A 20,137-nucleotide genomic window follows, 5' to 3' on the forward strand; every position below is an offset into this window, starting at 1 on the left:
GAGATCACAATATATCACAGTCCAAGTTTGTATCACATTAAAATCACAGTTAGTTCAAGTTTGTATCACATCAATAAATCATGAAATAGTGCATCACAGAAATTGTCAGTCAAACTGTAAAAATTTAATAAAAATATTATAAAACGTTAAATGTGCAAGCTAAAAATGGGTAAATTACTGAAGGACACAACATATGTGTGTTGTGCTTAAACTTAAGAATAAGTAAAATCTGGGACTCTATTAAGACTATTAAAAGATTCAAATACTATTGAAAAATAAACTAAAATTAACTGGCCATTAAATGGGCTTTGATGGCATGCTTGAAGGTGTGGGAAGATTGAATATTTCTAAGATTTTGAGGAAGCCGTTCCATAGTGAAATACCATTAAAAGCAAAAGATTTTCTACCAAAGCTTCCTACCTTTGGTAAAGAAAATCGTCCTGTGTCACTAAAAGAATAGCTTACACAGGAATCTGATGATGAAAGTGCAGACACTCTGGACCTGGTACAGCGGTCATGGACATGATTAAGGGGTATAAAATGCTTCTTAAGGTATTTTGGGGCTGTGTCAGACTTTATTTTATGGACATGGCAAAGAGTTATCTGATCAACTCTTTTGAAGACCGGTAACCAGTTAAGAACCTTAAATTGCTCTGGCCCAACATGTGACCTGCTGTCCTTATTCAAAACAAAACGAACCAATTTATTCTGGGTTGTTTGGAGCCTTTTCTTCCAATACTGAGTCAAACTTGGGTACAAAAAAGAACAAACATAATCAAAATGGCATTGAATTAAGGACATGACCAAGAGTTTCCTAGTGTGGAGATCCAAGAATTGACTTTTCCTATACAAGTATTTCAGCCGGGCATTTGCTTTCGTAACCACTGACCGTGCAATTTCTTCACAGGAAAGGTTCTGGTCCAAAGTTGCACCGAGATATTGAACTGAGCTGGTAGCCTGGATATTTATACCATTACATGAAATATTTAAATTGCCTTTTGACCTTAACCTTGGTTTTGAACCAAACAGAATAGATTCTGTTTTGCCAAGATGAGGTGAAAGCTTGTTATCGACAAGCCATTCACTAACATACTCCATCTCAAGTGATAAAAGAGATTCAATGTCGGAAGTACTTTTACCACACACAAGAATCCCAGAGTCGTCGGCATACAATAAAAGTTTGTTTCTGACAACAGCCGACAGATCATTAACATAAATTAAAAATAGAAGGGGGCCCAATATTGATCCTTGGGGTACCCCACAAGTGACGGGAGCCTGGCTGGAATAAACACCAGATACCTGAACTAACTGTTGCCTATCTGAAAGATAAGATTGAAACAATCGGACAGCATCAGAACTGAGGCCAATTGCATTCAGTTTCATTAATAAAATACTATGATTGACCGTGTCGAACGCTTTCTGCAAATCAAGGAGAACCATTCCCACCATGTTACCTTTATCCATTTGAAATCTTACAAAATCAGATAAATGGATAAGACACGTGTCTGTAGAAAAACCGCGTCTAAAACCGGACTGAAAACTGTATAAAATCTTGTTCTTACTCAAATACGCTTCCATTTCATCATATATGGCCCTTTCAAAATTTTTCGAAAAAAAAAACAAAATAGACACTGGCCGATAATTACCGACTTCAGTTTTATCACTTTTCTTATAAAGAGGGATATTCCGTGCGTTCTTAAGATCATCGGGAACAGAACCCTGAATAATGGAGAGATTGACTATATGAGTCAAAGGACATGCTATAACTGTTGCACTGTCCCTTAAGAACCTACTGGGGATACCATCTAACCCAGTGGCCTTATTAGCACTGAGTCTATTAAGGTAATTTAGAATTTTTTCTCTGAAACAATTGAAAATGAAAAGCTATCTGGCAAAATACCTTTAGATACATAAAATTTTCTTACAAAATATTTATCATATTTAAAACAACTTCATGGTCACTCACAGAAATATCAACAACTCCACAATCTGAAATTTTATCTTTGTCTGAAACAAGAATAAGATCAATTGTTGTAGATGAAGAGTTTGAGATTCTTGTAGGATCTTTGATCAACTGTGTAAAATTGAAAAGTTCACAGAAAGATGTTAAACTGTTAAGAAGTGGGCATTTATCACCACAAAAGTTGGTATTGAAGTCACCGAAAATTAAAGATTCTCGCGTAAGAAAATCATCACACGAATGACAAAGTGATTCTAAAACATTGTAAAAGTTCAGCTGTTTTGGCGGTCTATAGACGACTCCGCAAAGTATAGGTTTCGTTTTGGGCAGAAGGATATCGACCCAAGTAGTCTCCAGATCCGGGTGGTCCAGGTCATGCCGGGGGTTAAACGCTATGTCATTACGGATATACGCACAAACACCGCCTCCCCGTCCATGATCCTTCCTATCTTTTCGTTGAACAATATAATTAGGAATATGAATTTCAGAGTCTGGCACAGATGAATCTAGCCAAGTTTCAGATAAAAAAATGCCAGCTGGGTTATGTTTCCTGGCAAGTAAACAAATTTCTTCCAATTTCGGTATCAGACTACGAGTGTTCAAATGAATAAAGTGTAAGCCACGCTTTACTTGAAAATTGTGACTGGTACTTGTAGAAGATTGATAACTATTGTCACTGTGAACGGGGCCTGGGCATGGATGTACATCACCACAGAGCAAAAGCAACACCTGGGCAGTGGACCTGGTTTTATTTATACCTGAAATGTGTGTAGTCTTCTTAGAAACACTTGTATATGAAGTCACAAGTCTGATAATAAACAAGTTGTCCAAATGAAATCGAAAGTTCCGATGCCTTCGTAAAAAAGTGGGTGGGGTACAGTTCAATGTCGAAATTTTCACTTAAAACAATGTCACTAGTTCTTATGGTGACCAAGATGATGAATAAAGTTAATGTCATGAATTCCATCTTCAGATCAGCACTGATGTAAAGTTATAAAATTGAAAGTAAAACTGTAAAAGTTAGAATTTTAAAATATTTTTCAATGAAAACAAAGAACATGACTTTAGGTATCACACCACCAAAACACAAGGCATGTAAGTACCCTAAAGGGTAATGCGAAAGTCAAAAGATTAAAAATATATAAGAAAATATACAAGGAAATCAGAAAAGTCAAATTTCTTTAATTTTCCGGAACGAAACGTACTTGAGAGTTAGATAATTAATATAGATTTCCCACATAGCAGATAAATCTACGTTCATATTAAATGTCTTTGATTAACTGAAAAACGGAATAATCATATACCGGTAGTGGTTAAGACGATTGACAGAGATAATAGCAAGGAAACATGTAATAGTTTTTAGTATTTGTTTCCAGATGTTCACGCCAACAACCTGTCAAAGTGACAGAATTATACACTATAATGAACAGTATGAACTAAATACTGGGAGTGCGGCCAATTCACATTGCATTACACAAAAAAACTTGTTTTACTATGATAAAGGTGTATTCATATTTATACGACCAAAGAGTAATAAAAAAATATTTCTCGAAGTTGTAAAAAGCAATTTTTACAGATTGTTTTGTTCGGTTTCGTGTCATTTTCCATCCGTACTGTACTCATAAAAATGTTCAAGTTTTGTAAGCTGTGTAATGTATAAAACCATTTGTTACGTATAAAATTCACGGTGAAGGACGAATGATTAATTTCAAACACATTATAGATGTGCCTTATGCATTGCAAGTTTTAGGTACACGTGGTAACAACACTCAACTATGACACCAATATTAATAGAAAACGTTATTCGTGTACAGAAAACAAATATTTAGGGCTTATTAATTTCTTTAATTTCTTTTTCGGTTACTATTATTTTCTAGTTTGTATTATCATTAAAGTAATCATCCCGTCCGTGTTTGCCTTGTGCCCTGTCCTGTTTTTGTTTGGTATCCTGCTTGGCTCCTTGCTGGCGGTACTCTGTTGCTGGGTCGTGTGTGGGTGCGTTCTTTGAACGCCGCCCCTTCATTCTTGAGCTTTCCTTTCATATTTTACTGTGCATTGACCGTTAATTATTTTTTGATATGTACAGGCCCGTCTGTATTTCCTATATGAAATATCATGAGGTGAAATACATGTATATCAATAAATACATTCTAAATTGTCTTCGTAAACAATCATTTTATAAGGGACTTACTGTTCTGAATTTTGTCCGGAGTGTATTCATTCAGATGAACTATACTGAGATTTTTTTATATGTTAATAAATAAGTGATTTGATATTGGCCCTGTTATTTGTCCGAGGGCAGTCGTAGTGGCCCAAGGCCGAAGGCCGAGGGCCAATACGACTGACCCGAGGACAAATAACAAGGCCAATATCAACTCATTTATTTATTGACAATTTTATTAAATAACTACATGTACTTAAAATATTTCACATTTAATCCTCGGATATTTGTTCTTATTTAAATTCTAACATATTTTAATTATAACGAAGAACAACTGTAAAAATAACTACATTTTATCAGTTTGTATGGAAAACCTACATTTTTAACTTATAATGTACATGTACAGCAAAATGTCAGACTGTGAATGTTTAGAAACTGAGAATATTTTGTTTCATTTATGCAACACATAGACCGAGTTAAAACAAAATGGCTGCCATTTCCCAGTTTCTTGCAGAATTCTATATCATATTTTTGGCCCTGCTTTATTAGCCAATCAAATTACTTCAAATGCGGCTTTATATCTATATCACTTTTCGGCCCGGGGCCGAAAAAGTAATATAGATATTGGCCCTGTTTTAAGACAGGCCATCGTGTTTTTGAACGTGGCAGGTACTTTTTTTATAGGACTAATAACGTATAGTTATTTAATAACGTTGTTTACAAACCTTGTCAATTATATCGTTTTAAAACATATTGATTGTTTTGTTAAAGGATTCTTTAAGCCTTGAATGGACGCACAAAAGAATAATTCATATAATTGAGCCTGTTCATGGACGGTACTGGGAAGTGCAATTTTCCCGGGCACATTCAATATTTAAACATAGAAGTGGTGAAAGTTTGAATTTAGAAACATCCGCAGATATGTTCATACGGCGGTAAAACTGCACTTCATTTTGTCAGCATAAAGAGATTTCTGTTTGCTGCTTACTATTAAAAATAATTAGAAAAATAAAGAATAGTGATAAAACGATACTAAACATATTGATATGATTTGCTCAGCCTTATATATTGTTGTAACGTGCAAACATGATTAAAGTCATTGGAGACCAGCGACTGTTGAATTGATGAATATAAAATACAGGGCATGTATGAACTATAATTTTATTTGAGTTTTTTTAGACATTTCATTTGAATGCTTCTATCATCACTGCATTCTTACTGACTAACAAGAAAACTTATTATTAACAATAATACAAGCTTGATTTTATTTTAAAACTTTCATGTTAATCAGTCGAAAGCTTGTCTTATTCATATTTTAGTTAATGAACCACAAAATGTACGTTCTACTTGTTATATAAACGCAAGGTCTATACGCGTAGGCTATGAGCAGCGTGGAGTTTTCTTTCACATTTAAGTTTTATATTCAAGATCAAGAATAAGAAAGTAATAATTTAGGGATCCGATCAATACAGCTTAAACGTATAAGAAAGATTTTATTTTAAATCTTGATATATTTGGTGACCTATAGATTGTAGAATCTTTACAACACTTGCAAAATATGTCGTAGATTTCTTTCTGTTCCTCGACTTTTAGTAGACAAACGATTGATAAAATGTAGAGTTAAACCATGGACGCGACAGGCCACTGAAGCCAAAATGTTCCTTGCTGTTTCCAACAACTTTATAAAATATCGAGATTTATACGTTCCCCGCGATATTTAATTATGGCAGAAAATTTCGCAGGTTTGTAAGTTCCCGCGACATTTTATGATTAAAACGATAAAATTTCCGTGAATATGAAATGGCCGCAACCGGCCACCATACTCGTTTGTCTTTTAAAAGTCGTGAAAACAAAAGATAGAAATCCGCGACATTTTTTCAATGGTTGTAAAAATTCTACAAAATGTCAAGGGAAAAATTTATATTCCGCGACATTTTGTTTCTCAATAACGAATTTTCATAAAATTCGCGTGTAAAAAATCCGCGACTTTTTGGTCGCGACATTTTTAGCCACAACATTTTGCGCAGAGGCATTTACTGGCACTTAATACTCAATACGACTGTTTATAGATATGCATCAAAACAAAATTTCGCAGATTAAACTGACCGCAATTGGCTACCTTAAGTACGCATATGTTTGCTGTCTACATATAAAACTAAGCAGCAACGCAAATATATTCCTACTTTAGGTAGCCGATTGCGGCCATTAAAACACACGATGTTTTGTTTTGATGCATGCCTAGTAAAAAGTCTAATTTGAGCATTTAGCCTCGACTTTTTATGGCGGGAAATGTCCTTGCGCTAAAAGTTCCGTCTGAAAATTGCTATTACTTGCCGCGATATGAGACCGTTAATGACTTACAAAATGTTATAATTTTTCCCTCCCACCTTTTGTAGAATTTCTACAGCACTTGTAAAAAATGTCGCGGATATCTATCCGTCCGTCGACTTTTTCAGAAAACGGGGAATAAAATGAATTCAAACAACAAACGCTACCGGCCACTTGAGTCAGTGTTCCTTGCTGTTTCAAACATATGTTCAAGTTGTATACGTTCTCCGCGACATTTTGTAATATTTAGGCAGAATACCTTACGGATTTGTAAGTTTCCGGATGAAACGATTCAATTGCTCGTGGGTTTGAAATGGCCTCAATCGGCCAGCATAAAATATATATAGTTTTAATATTACATAGATATTTGAAACCTTAAAATTTCAAACCGGGGTTGGTTGCAAAAGAAAAACTTAAATTCCCTTATCAACTTGGGTTTTGGCCCGGGCCCGATATAAAAGGCACTTCCCCCCCCAATCTGTCTTTCCGCCCGTTTTGGTCAAAAAAACTTGTTGGACTTCTCCTAAAAAACTACGGGTCCAATTTCTCCCAAACTTTACAAAATAAATTTTCCAGTAAAAAAAATCTTTGGGTTGTTGCTTGCCCCAAAAAGGCCTTTTTCCTTTCGGTTAAAATTTTTGGAAATTTTTCCCGAGTTATGGCCCATAATTTTTTACTTTAAAAGTTTTGAAACGGGCTTCCCTCTTTTTCCCAAATATTTGAAATTTTTCAAATTGAATTTTTACAGTTTTGTTTTGGGTAGCTCAGAAACTTGCCCATTTTTTAACACATGTTTTCCCGTTTTTGAAAAATTTTTTGGCCCGATTTTTACAAACCCTTTGGTTAGTAAAGTTTTTATTAAAATTTGTACTTCTCAAATGCAATTTTAATGAACTTCTACAGGAAACCCGGTTTCCTGTAAAAAAAAGGACTTTCGTTTATTAAAAAATGTTTTCTAAATTTAAAAATGTTTTTTGGGTCGAGACATTACCCTTGAATTCAAAAGGTGTTTTATGTGTAGACACTTGCCAGCTATACAAAAGCATGTCTTGATTACTGGTGCAATTACATCCAAACTTTACAGGAATGATCAATACAAAGGCTAGTTATGCTTTTGATAGGCATTTGCCGGTTCAATGTTTTTTGTCAGATTTTCTGCCCCTTTTAAAATAAATTTTTTAAAAAAATTGCCCCGACTATTTAAACCCACAAAATGAAAATTTTAAACAAAAATTTTTTGCAAAAAATTTATCGATAGTTCCTAGTGCGGACGTTTTAGCCATTAAATTAAAAACGCTTTTGGGGTCCTATTGTGTTTGATTAAACTTTTAGTTTGTAACTTTGCAATTTTGGCTCTATGAGACGACCCCATGTAGTCACTGTTTCCGCTCAAATTTTTTGTTGATTTTTTTTTTTCCAACTTTTGTATAGAAAGGGCTCGGGGGGTACTAAATTCGGATATTGACATTTAAAAAAGGTTTTAATGGATTTTTTTGGGCAAAAATGGTAATTTAAATATGAAAAACCAAAAAAGCATTAAAAAGTTTATTTCAGTGTAAGGGTTTTACTCGCTCAAGATGATCATCAACAACATGGTCGAACATTAAGAATTTAATTAAAGAGCTAAGATTCTCGTATGGCTCAAATTATTTTCATCAGTTTATATAGCTTCCATCCAAGAGAAAGGAATGTCCCTGCGTTGTCCTCGCAGCTTGGGCCAAACTATGCCATTTTCCACTACGATCTACAAACCTGATCACCAGATTTCAGCTCCGTAACAACTTCATTTTGGGGAAGCTACAGCATAATCAGTATGATCTTGCAGGCATTCCCGAGATAAGCCTTGCTGCGGTTTGTAGGAGCACATTTGTCTCGCAGCAACATTGTGTCTTATCGTAAGACCAATGCGGTCCGCATTTGGTCCGCACATGGAAAGACAAATGGGACCGTCAAATGTCTCCCCAAAAAAACCCATTTGTTGTGACCCAAATGTGCTTCCGATCAAGTTTTTTAAGGGACAAGAAAGCACATTTGTCTCATGTGTTTTTTAAAGGGAACAAGAAAGCACATTTGTCTCATGTCATTTTTTATGAATTATTTGTCACATTATTCCCACGGCAGAAATTCTTTTTTAGAATCGAGGTTCGCCGTTTTTACGTCATGTCAAGTGTAATCATCATATGGTTTGCTTATGCTTTCTTTATGAAAAACCTAAAGACAACTATTAATCATAATATCTCTAATTCAAGTAATTGATTGGCTTAACCTGAAAGCGTACACTGAAAACAAACTAAATCCCGTTCACGATGGTACAATCATATTTATGGTGACAGCGCGCGGTGGCACACGATTGTAACGTTTGATGAAAAACGCGATGGTGCGATGGTGAAACATACTGGTACGAACGCGAAACAACGACTGTACGATGGTGAAACAACGATTGTACGATGGTGAAACAACGAGGGTTCGATGATGAAAACGTGATGATACTATGGTGAAAGACGCTGTTACGATGGCGAAAATACGATGGTACGATATGATGAAACTGCGATGGCATTATGATGAAAACGCGATATTATTTTCTCTATCGTGTCATCGCATCATCGTGATTTCACCATCGTGTCATCGTGTTTAATCATCGTACCATCTCAATTTCACCTTTGTACTATTGTGCATAGCTGTTCAGGGAGTCAAAAATGTTACTTTTGTCCAAACGGAACACCGTAATCGGTTGATATTGAATGATACAATATCGTGACTCGTTTCGCATCTCGCCGAAATCTCGCGTCTCGCTTCGCATCTCATTCGTCGACGCGAGACAAGAAGTTGATTCCAGGTCATATACCGCTAAGTAGTATTCCCTTTATAGTCTACATAGAATCACTTAAAGGCCCATTATGCCTGCTTTTTTTGCAGTTTGTACTGTTGAAGTGATTTAGAATTTTGTATTGAAGTCAAAGTAGTACATTGTTTACATTTTGCTACTTTTATGACGCATTATTTCACATTTATCGCGAATTTCTTTAGATTACAAGCATCTAACTTCCTCAGAAATCATTATTTAAATATCAATCAATTCATACTTGCTCTATCTAAAGAAGAAAAATTTTATTCATTTTTTAAAAATCTCGTGGTACGGGATACTTCGACATTGAGAGATCTCGTGTTACAATATCGTGCCTCGCTTCGTGTCTCATCGGAATGTCGCGTCTCGCACAATTCTGAGTGGTCCGATATTCCATAATTATGGCATTACCCGGATTATTTTAGGAACTCGTACATGTTGTAAGTGCTTTTTCAATAGCGGGTCTGAAAGCCGCAATTCTTGGAAAATGACGATTTTTACATACATATATTTCTGATGAAAACAAATTACGTGTGTAATGGTCTTCTTATTTTTTTCCATAGATCATTTAAGGGCCTCGCGCTAATTGATTTAAAAACAACCACTTGTCCCTAACCGCTGTAGGTTCGACATATTCACGGGGCATCGAACTATTCATCGAACTTTGCGAGGATCCCGGTCAGTGTCCAAATGCGGAATACATTTTCGCGTGCGCACGTCATAGCTATCGCGTGCGCACGTAATAGTATCGCGTGGCCACGTAAAAGCTATCGTGTACGCACGTAATAAATAAGAAAATTGTATGCCACCTTTATGCCACCGTAGATACTACCTTGTTTTTGCTAAGAATATTTCTAGTGCCATAAATCATTTATAAAACTTTAAGCATTGAAAATAAACGCATCACAATTGATAACGATAACAATAGACTTGCTGCATATGTGTTTAGGTTCTGGATGCTGCACTTGTCGAAATTTTCATTTGTGACATGCAGAAACAGGGATATTCTTTAATTTAATTTATGACTCCTATGCAGGATGGGCAGGAAGTTTTTGACTGACCGGAAGTGACCTTAAAAACGGTTTTATAAATACAGAAAACACAGAACAATGGCTGGTTGCCGGTAAACGGACGGGCATAATTATTACCTTTTAAGAATTTTATGGAAAAATGTGAGACAAATGTGCTTCGAGTGTCCTTTCTTTTGTGTGTCGAACACATCTGTCTCATTTCCAATTTGTCGCAAATATGAATGTTTACGAACACAGCGTTCACACTTCGTGAGACAAATGTGCTCCGAGACAAATGTGCTCCTACACTGCGTTCTTCGCCATTAACCACAAGTTCAGAGTCCATGTAAGTACGGTCTTTATTAGTAACGACCCAATAAAAGACGTATACTCCAGGTGATCGACATGCGAATATACCAGACTTCCCATTGTAAGCATTTCCAATATTTGTTTGGACCTCATCAAAAATAATGATACGGTAATTTGTAACTGATGCCATATCATTCGTTAGGTAAGCAGAAAATGCGACCTTGTTCTCAACACTGCATCGTCCTTAAATGGATAAATTTACATTTTAATTTAAAACAAACCTTTTGAAAACATTTATGTGTATCTTAAAAGAATAACTGTTTGAAATCTTTAGCAATATACAAGTATATCATATATTTCATTTGATGTTATATTTAACATGTGCCGAATTTGATTATTAAAATGTCACAGAAACTTCGATTAAAGATCGATTAAATTATATTAATTTCTTGTATGCAATAAAAATAAATTATGTGTCATCTAAACATACCGTCACAGTCATTTGCAAGTTTCTGTACTGCTTTCTTTTGTTCTGCTAGTTCACTTTCAAGGTCTGCCAATTTTTTGACAACTTTGAATTCGTAGTCAAATCTTGATAGACACTGCGGTTCATCTTCAAGTGATCCTTTAAATAGAATAAATCTAAATAATTCTCATTGCATAATCATATGTTAATAGTAATTATAATAATTATAAGAATATCAGCATATTTTTACAGAAATTACCATTTCAAAAATGAAATTTTTACAATTAGAACTTTTTATGTTTACTTTGATAAGTAGATTAAATTAGTACAAGTAAAAGTAAAGTAAATTAAGGTAAAAATATAGATAAATAAATAAATAAATAAATAAATAAATAAGATAAAATAAAATAAAATAAAATGAAAATAAATAAATAAATAAATAAATTAATAAGTGTACCATTTCCACAGATTAACACTGCCATTAGAATAAAGACAATAAGTACATGAACGTCCATTTTAGTTGTTTAGTAAACTGTCGTACCAAATCAAATACTGATCTTTAGCGAAACTACTGTGTTCGTTTTTTAAGATTTTCATTTTTATACATGTTAACGTACGTCATAGTTATTGATTTTAAATATTTGGCAATAAAAAACAACCAACCAGAAACCCTTCGCGATAGATCCCAACACTACCCTTTAGGTCATAGTTTACATAAAAAGTTAAATAGTATTGTTGAGATTTGCAAAATCTGTCATTTTCAATCTTGATAACAAAGGCTAAGGAAAACCTAGTCATTCCGGTCGTTTTGTATAATCTTTTTTTAAATTTTTTAAGATAAAAGCCCAAAATGAAACTATTCTTTCCCCGATATCTACAGACAATGGCAAGCATCACGTTTCAGCGTAAACTAAATAACTGGCCGTCGCACGTTTAAGTTTAAGGATGTGTTTTAAAATTTGAGATGTACGCGTTCAATAACGTCAAGATAACCGTATCCCCAAATTTTAGAACCATAAAATAATATTGGTTTAACAGTGTTATTAAAAAATTCAATTTGTAAGTCAATTTGTAAATTTAATCTATTTGAATTTCTTATCAGGCTGTACATCGATCTTGTAGCTTGTTCTGCAATATGTGTCTTAGTTTTAGCAAAATAACCACGTCTTTTAAAAATATGCCGAGGTATTCATATTCATATACTGTTTCGATTGGTTCATTTTTATATTAAAAGTAAAGAAATGTCGAACAGAAATAGTGAAATTTACGATCATGGACGGTTATTAAAGATATAGTTGGACCTGCTAATCTTTGGCCATATAGTATAAGACGTTACTTCTGGACATTGAATTTTTAAGGCATTTTCAAAGAATATTAATGTTTGCCTTCGTTCATGTTAACGGGTTAAATGCTGTTATATTTCTTGACTAGGTTCATTTGATAGTTAATGCAAGTGACCGTGCTGCTCACAGGCATTTTGAATATTTATACTTTTTGAAGGCAATCGTCTACATGACCCAGATCACACCTAAACGGATACTTCCCCCAGGGGGCGTTAACCGGATATTGCCAAATACGGCATAGGTTAGACTTTCAGAATTTGTACACATGTTCAAACCAGGACCAGGATGCATTTGATGATGCACATTACATTCAAGCAAAAACACACAAACTTTTTATTGAAAACAATTTGAACGATCCATTATATAAGCAAAGCGAAGTTTTGAATAGTAATATAATGTATTACTATTGATGAAATAACTAGCACCATTATGCATGCGAAATCAAAATCTGCCACCGGATATGACGAAATTCCCTACAGTGTACCTAAATTCCCCCCTGTAATAAGAGTTTTACAACAACTTTTTCAATTAGTGTTTGATACCAGCATAATACCGTCTAGCTGGCGAAAAGCTGTCATTTGCCCAATATTATAAAAATAGTTCGTCAGATAAACGTTTACCAATAAATTACAGAGGTATTAGCCTGTTGTCATGTGTCAGTAAGCTGTACATCTCATTTATGAATAAACGCTTAACGAAATTTTTAGAACAGAATGACTATGTAACCCTTAAGGACAATTTTATCACAGAAAAATATGTACAGTTATTTTAAAGTTATCTTTTCCCGAACAGTTTAAGATAGAAATTCTATTGTAAATTTGATACAATATAGATATGTACATTGTTTTGTATATGTACATTATTATGTGACATACACGAATATTTATCTCGCAATATTGATGATGTGTACAGTAGAACTATTCATAATGTATATATGTTTCAGGTGACTTATTGGTCCAATGGGCCGGGTGTTATGTTAAATTATTTAATTTCGTGAAGGAAAAATCCAAACAAACAAACAAACTTACTTACTTACTTACTTGGGGCGTCCGTGGCCGAGTGTTTAAGGTCGTTGACTTCAAATCACTTGCCCTTCACCGCTGTGGGTTCGAATCCCGACAGGGAGATATTATCAAGGAAAATATCATTTTAAATAGGACCTTTATGTTGATGAAACAGACACAAAAGCTTAAATTCCTAAGTGTCAAAATAAGTAACAATATCCACGCCAAAATTTAGCATTGTGTGATCATTTAGGTCCCTGTAACAATCTTTTTTTGCACTGTTTCAACTTTCAGCCGATACCGCTGTATTGTCTCATTACATTGATTAATGTCTATAAGCATATAAATGATACTGTTTTATACGAAAGCCCGGTAGGGACATTTCAACTTCATGAATTCACGATTTCAACTTCACGAATTCACGATTTCAACTTCATGAAATTAAATTGATTTCGTGAAGTTGAAATCGTGAATTCAAGAAGCTGAAATCGGGAATTCGTGAATTCAGTATGTTGTAAACGGGAATTCAGGAAGTTAAAATTGTGAATTCGTTTAGATGAAATCGAGAATTGATGAAGTTGAAATGGCCCTACCGGTCTTTCGTAGTTTTAACATGTCTGCGTTCTGTTAACGTTGCTTTGTCTTGTTGATCTTATTCTCATTTTTTTATTCTCATTTTTTTTTATTTTCAATTTTTTTATTCTCAATTCTTATTTTTTTAACAACCAATAATATAAAATATTTTCAAACGACGGTGAAAAAGGGACATACCACATTAAATACGCAAGTAACTTCTTTTGAAATTTGATAAAATGAAACAATACCCAAACGGTCCTAAAGTGATATATTTTGTAAATATGCTATCATGCTGTACTTACGTAAGATTATATAAGTTGAGCACGAAAGATGCGGGCAATGGATTTGCTGTGCGGATCCGATGCGTAATACGGTAGCGCTGTTTATCATATTACCAATTTAGACTACTCATCCTGTGCAGGTTTAACAGATGTTTTTTTTTTACATGACGTGAAAGGGCCTGGTTTAATAATAGCTAAACTAAGTGGGATGACGACTTTAAAAGGTTCAAGCCAGTGAAATGGATGCAAACTTGACAAAATGGTTACGGAGTCATGAATATTAGTAACTCCCGCATATATTTTCTCCAGGTAAGTGGGTATGTAAGTTATTTTAAAATTCGTCAATTTAATTTCCAATTGCATACTGTATACCGTTATGATATATCCCTACTTCTTAAATTTGTCTTTTCACCTCTTCAGTGTTATTAAACAGGCTTCAAAACCTCTGATCCCCTTTTGAAATTTCATGTCTTGTGTCATCTACATAGAAGCTGCGGCATACAGGAATCACTTAGGCCTCATGTCTGTTTGTCCGAAACAAAACTTGTCATTGTCACAAAACTTGTCCGGACTACTCTTCAAAAACTACAAGTGCAATTTTATCCAAATTTTACAGGAACAATCAGTACCGAGTGCAGTTATGCATATTATCGGCATTTATAAGTATAATGATTTTTGTCATCATTATGACCCTTTCATGATATTCATTTTTGATGTTTGTCCAGTTTTCTATACTACTAATACAATTTGAAATAAATGTTACAGGATTGATTGGTACCAGTCCTTTCAAAGTCCCTGCGTACATTTAACGGGTTTACCGGTTGAATGAATTTTGGCGGGGTCGTGGCCCTTGAATAAAAAAGTCGTTTTGGGCCCGTTTATAATTTTTATGTCGCCTGCTACACGGTCGACTGTCTGTATGTCTGCCCGTCGCAAACCTTCTCAAGACTACTCACCACACAGTACAACTAATATGTTATCAAACTTTACAGGAATGATCAGTTCCAATTAAGATGTGCCATATCGTCGGGATTTTCTATACCTTCTAATGAGTTTTTTTAGAAAAAAAAAGATTAGCTCTCTTATACTTCTAACATCATTTGACAAAATGTTATAGGACTGATCGTTGATACCTTAAGTACTTCGGCATATTTAACAGGTTTTTAGGTTGAATGATTTTTATGCTCCACAAAGGGAAATCATAAAGTCGCCGCCTTTTCCGGTCGTCCTTCATAATTTTACCCAGAGAATAACTTAAAGAATTGCATGATGGCATTATCACAGTGATCGACCATAAAGAGAAAGTGAGACTTCACATATAGAAAATGGTCAGAGGAAATGCAGTGTTGAAAAAGTAACTTTATATAACTAAGTTTTTGAATTATTTCTTTTCATGATACATAACAATATTTGCACGGGTAATAACTTGAAATGTATCAAAATTAGTTAATTAACGCATCAAAACAGTGATAGAGACCAGAGGGAAGATTTGCGTTCTCTATGTTCCAAAATGCTATCTTCCTTGACTTTTTAAATATTTCTCCATTAATAATTAAGTATTAATGCTCGTTACACTTTGGATTATATTGTATATCCTTTATTCATTGGCCGATGTTTTTTTTTATATAATAGATTACACTTCTCCTCTTGCAGATTTTGTTTATTTACTTGTGCCTTTCATATTTAGTACGTTGGTACTTTGGGTGTTCTTTGAATTCTTTGAATTAATGGGATAATCTGATACTAAGGTCAAGGACAGTTTTGGTTAGAGTTAGGGATAACTGGGATCCAGGTCACTTGTGGAATTTTTACACTTGTGCTCTTACAGTTTTTTTATTGACTAATGTGCATTGGATACATTGACAAATATGCAGGTTCAAAAATCACTCATCGACTTCAGTTATATTCTTGTTTACTGATTTAAAGTTCATGAATAAAAGGTCTTGTTTTGGCCGTTAATTATTTCTACAGATGTTGCTACGAAGAAAGCCGCAACATATAGGGAACATAATGTTCAATCGCCCCTCAAAACATTGTATTGTTTGTCAATATTCCTTGAGAAATGATATCATTTTATACTGTTTACATGGCCATAATAACCATTTGGTCATCTGCTTTGTTCTGTGGAAATTTCTGTTTAAGATTTATTCGACAGTAGACTCTTTCTTTAAATCATGCCAAAGACCATGGTACGTTTAAAATGAGCCTAGTAAAGTTTTAAGGATTGAGCACAGTAAATTGTCCAAGGATCTTAAAATGCAAAACCAAGAAATAAGTGTCAGCTGGTCTAGCAACACTGCCACAGTTACATCTTCAATGTCCATGAAGAAATATAAAAAACAAGGACAAAGATCAATTACTGTAAATCACTTTGTATTCGCGTGATCTTTATTTTGCGATAATCCCCTCCCTGAATTATTTCGCGTATTCATGAATTCGCGACGGCAGAGACGGCACTTTAAATTCGCGTTTTCATCTTAAAATCGCAAAACAAAAATAGAAGGAAGTCTAAATTACGCTGATTTTCGTGCGCAACTTATTTACGGTAAATGTAACTGCTGACCCGTAGCGGTTATAACCTTCATAATGACAGATATCGATTTCACATACCAAAATAATTGATTTATTTACAAACGAAGAATAAGCGTTTCTTTTTTAATCCGCTGTAATATTGACGTAAAAATAAATCTGATATGTGTTCATGAAAATTTTATGACAAAATAGCTACATGTATCACACGAATCAGTACTGTATGAATTATTCTAGTTTATAGTTGAATTGAGCAAACATAACTACAAGAAGAATTGATTGATTTTTTAAGACTGTTGGTTCGGTAGAATTACCGGTTTCGTCAAGTTCTGTAGAAATTTCTGCAAACAAAGCAGTAACTGAAGCTATGGAAGGTACACCAACAAGAGGAGTAAAACGAAAGCGTGGAGGGTATTGTGATGATTATTCGCCTGAGACACGTTGTTACATTGCAAAATACGCCATTGAAAATGGCAATACAAAGGCAGCACGTCATTTCAGTGACATTCTTAAGAAAGATATCAATGTAAGTACAGTCAGAAGCATTAAGTCATCATGCAATAAAAATAACATCTGCAAGGGCAATTTATGGGTACCTGTCTTCCGAAATCAGCCTGTAGCGGGATTTGAAGATCGGCAAAGGAGGAATAGTCAATAGTCGTATAGAAATTTCGGCAGCAAAAGGCTTTATTATGGCTAATAACAGGAATGAACTAAACAGTATGGTGGAACAATTGAACTTACAAAGGCATGGGCAATATCTTTGATGAATAGAACGGGTTTGTCAAAAAGGAAGGGGACTTAAGGAGTCAACATCTTCCGACAGACTTTAATGAAATTCAGAGTGTTTACCTTGAGCGAATAAAAAGCAAAATTGAGAAATATAATATACCAAACGAACTTATCGTGAACTGGGGCCAAACTGGAAGCAATTTCGTCCCTGTTAGCTCTTGGACAACGAGGAGAAGGAACCCAAACAGCTAGACAACCTATACAGAACGCAGCCGATGACACAACCCTTGCACACTAGCAGGGTCCGAGAAGGCACGAATTCATAAATGAAAAAAGCAAAAAGTAAGAAAATATATAAACTAATAATGGAAATCAGAAAAATAATATTCTTCATTTTTTTAACCAAACGGAATTGAAAATGAAATAATTTATATAGATTTCCCACAAAACATATCAATCTAAGTTTATATTTAATGTACTGAATTTACTAAAAATGAATAATGGAAACCAGAAAAATGATATTATTCAATTTTTTTAAACCAAACGGAATTGAAAATTAAATAATTTATATAGATTTCCCACGAAACACATAATCTAAGTTTGTATTTAATGTACTGAATTTACTGAAAAACTGTATAATCATGAAGTAGTGAAACGATTGTAAGAGAAATAAGCAAGGAAACATGTAACAGTTTTTATTACGTACTTGTTTCCAGATGTTCATGCCAACAACCTGTCAAAGTGACAGAATTATACAGTATAATGAATAGTATGAACTAAATACTTGGAGAGACGCCAATTCACATTGCAATCAGCGAAACAACTTGTTTTACTATGATAAACGTGTATTCATATTTTTATTTGTTGAAAAATACGACCATTGAAGGACTGATGTCAACATTTCTCGAAGTTGTAAAAAGCATTGTTACATATTGTTTGGTTTAGTTTCGGGTCATTTTGTATCCGTAATACACACATAAAATGTTCAAGTTTTGTAAGCTGCATAATGTTTAAAACAAAGTTTTAGGTATAAAGCTCACGGTGAAGGAAAAAATGATTACTTTTTGAGGAATTATAATAATAGTTATATTAAGTTCAATAATTCCAGTACACAAAATTACTCAACATGACGACAATAGGCAAACTAGTTTGGTTTATTTGGGTTTAATTAATGTCACATCCGAATAAATAGTAAACGCTATTCATACTATTATCAATATTCACATAACAGTAGTTTAAGAAATTATTGCTCTTATTAACCTGTAAATTGCACTCAACATATTGATCTTTGATACTTATTTACGCCACAATAAATTTATAACTTTATCGCCCAAATTAAAGCGAGTATTTCATATTTTTTAATAGTTGTTATCTTTAAATGAAAAAGATAAAACTCAAATCCAACAGTTTATCGATGTACTCCGTCGTCACGGAAAAAAAATGTTTCAATGTCAATGTCAATGTCAAATCTAACGCGGTTCCTATGACAACCTTTTAAAAGTTGACTGATTATTAATTCATTTGAGATGTCATGATAGCCCATTAGTTTATAAAAATAATTTCAAGCGGCTTTGTTAGTAAGATGTAATTTAATATCATTTTGTGTCTCTGAGCATTATAGCGCAGTAGGCCTAAAAATTGTCCCGCCTAATAATTGAAAAAAAAAATCTTAAGTGTCTCCATAAACAATTAATTTATAAGGGACTTTCCATTATGACTTTTGTCCTGATTTCTTTATGTTGTTTAAAAACTTTGTCAATTACCGGTACTTGGTATTAAAACATAAATACATATAGTTTTGTTAAATGATTCCATACATGGAACTGGACACACGAGAATAACAACACATGCTTTATAAAAATTATGTGTAATTATTATGCGCAAGTACTACATCAGTAAGTTGAAAATTCATTCATTGACAAGTAAAATCATCTTCATTTCATTATTGTATTTGCATCCATGTTAAATGATATATTTTTTGTCGCAACTATGTTATTAAAATAGACTTTTTTTCGATAATGACATTGATAGAGTATTGTTATATTTCTGTTATGCCAAACATTATAATAAATAAGCATAAAGTGAGTTCATTTTATGTTTAATCTTAGGTTTCAAGCTTATTTCCACTTGGTTCATGGAGATTTAGAAAAGTTAGAGATAGTTATTCATAAAGACAGGAATTGATATCAACACACTGTCCGTCAAAATGATATATGTTTGGTATCTTTCCCCGTACACATATAGTGCTGACGATAGCTGATGTATGACAAGTCGGAACAGACTGAGGAATATTGTCATCGAAATAATTAATTTCTATAAAAAAGATTATATATGACTTAAAAAATACGCGGTCCGAACCTTTTTATGTAAAAAAGATTAAAACTATAATAGCAAGTTCTCTTTGGCATATTGTATCGCCTTTGAAATGATAAAAATAGCGAAAGATTGAAAGAAACTCTCCACTCCATTTACCAAGGTGTGTGCAAATAATTCTTTGTACGGAATATGCTACATTTTTTTTACTTCTTAAGCATGTTTAGTATCGACCAGGCATTAACAGATTATAAGGCACGGAACGTCGTATGCTTTTCTC

Source organism: Ruditapes philippinarum, unplaced genomic scaffold, assembly GCF_026571515.1.
Source record: "Ruditapes philippinarum isolate M1 unplaced genomic scaffold, ASM2657151v2 ctg1744_1_1_1_1, whole genome shotgun sequence".
NCBI lineage: Eukaryota > Metazoa > Mollusca > Bivalvia > Venerida > Veneridae > Ruditapes > Ruditapes philippinarum.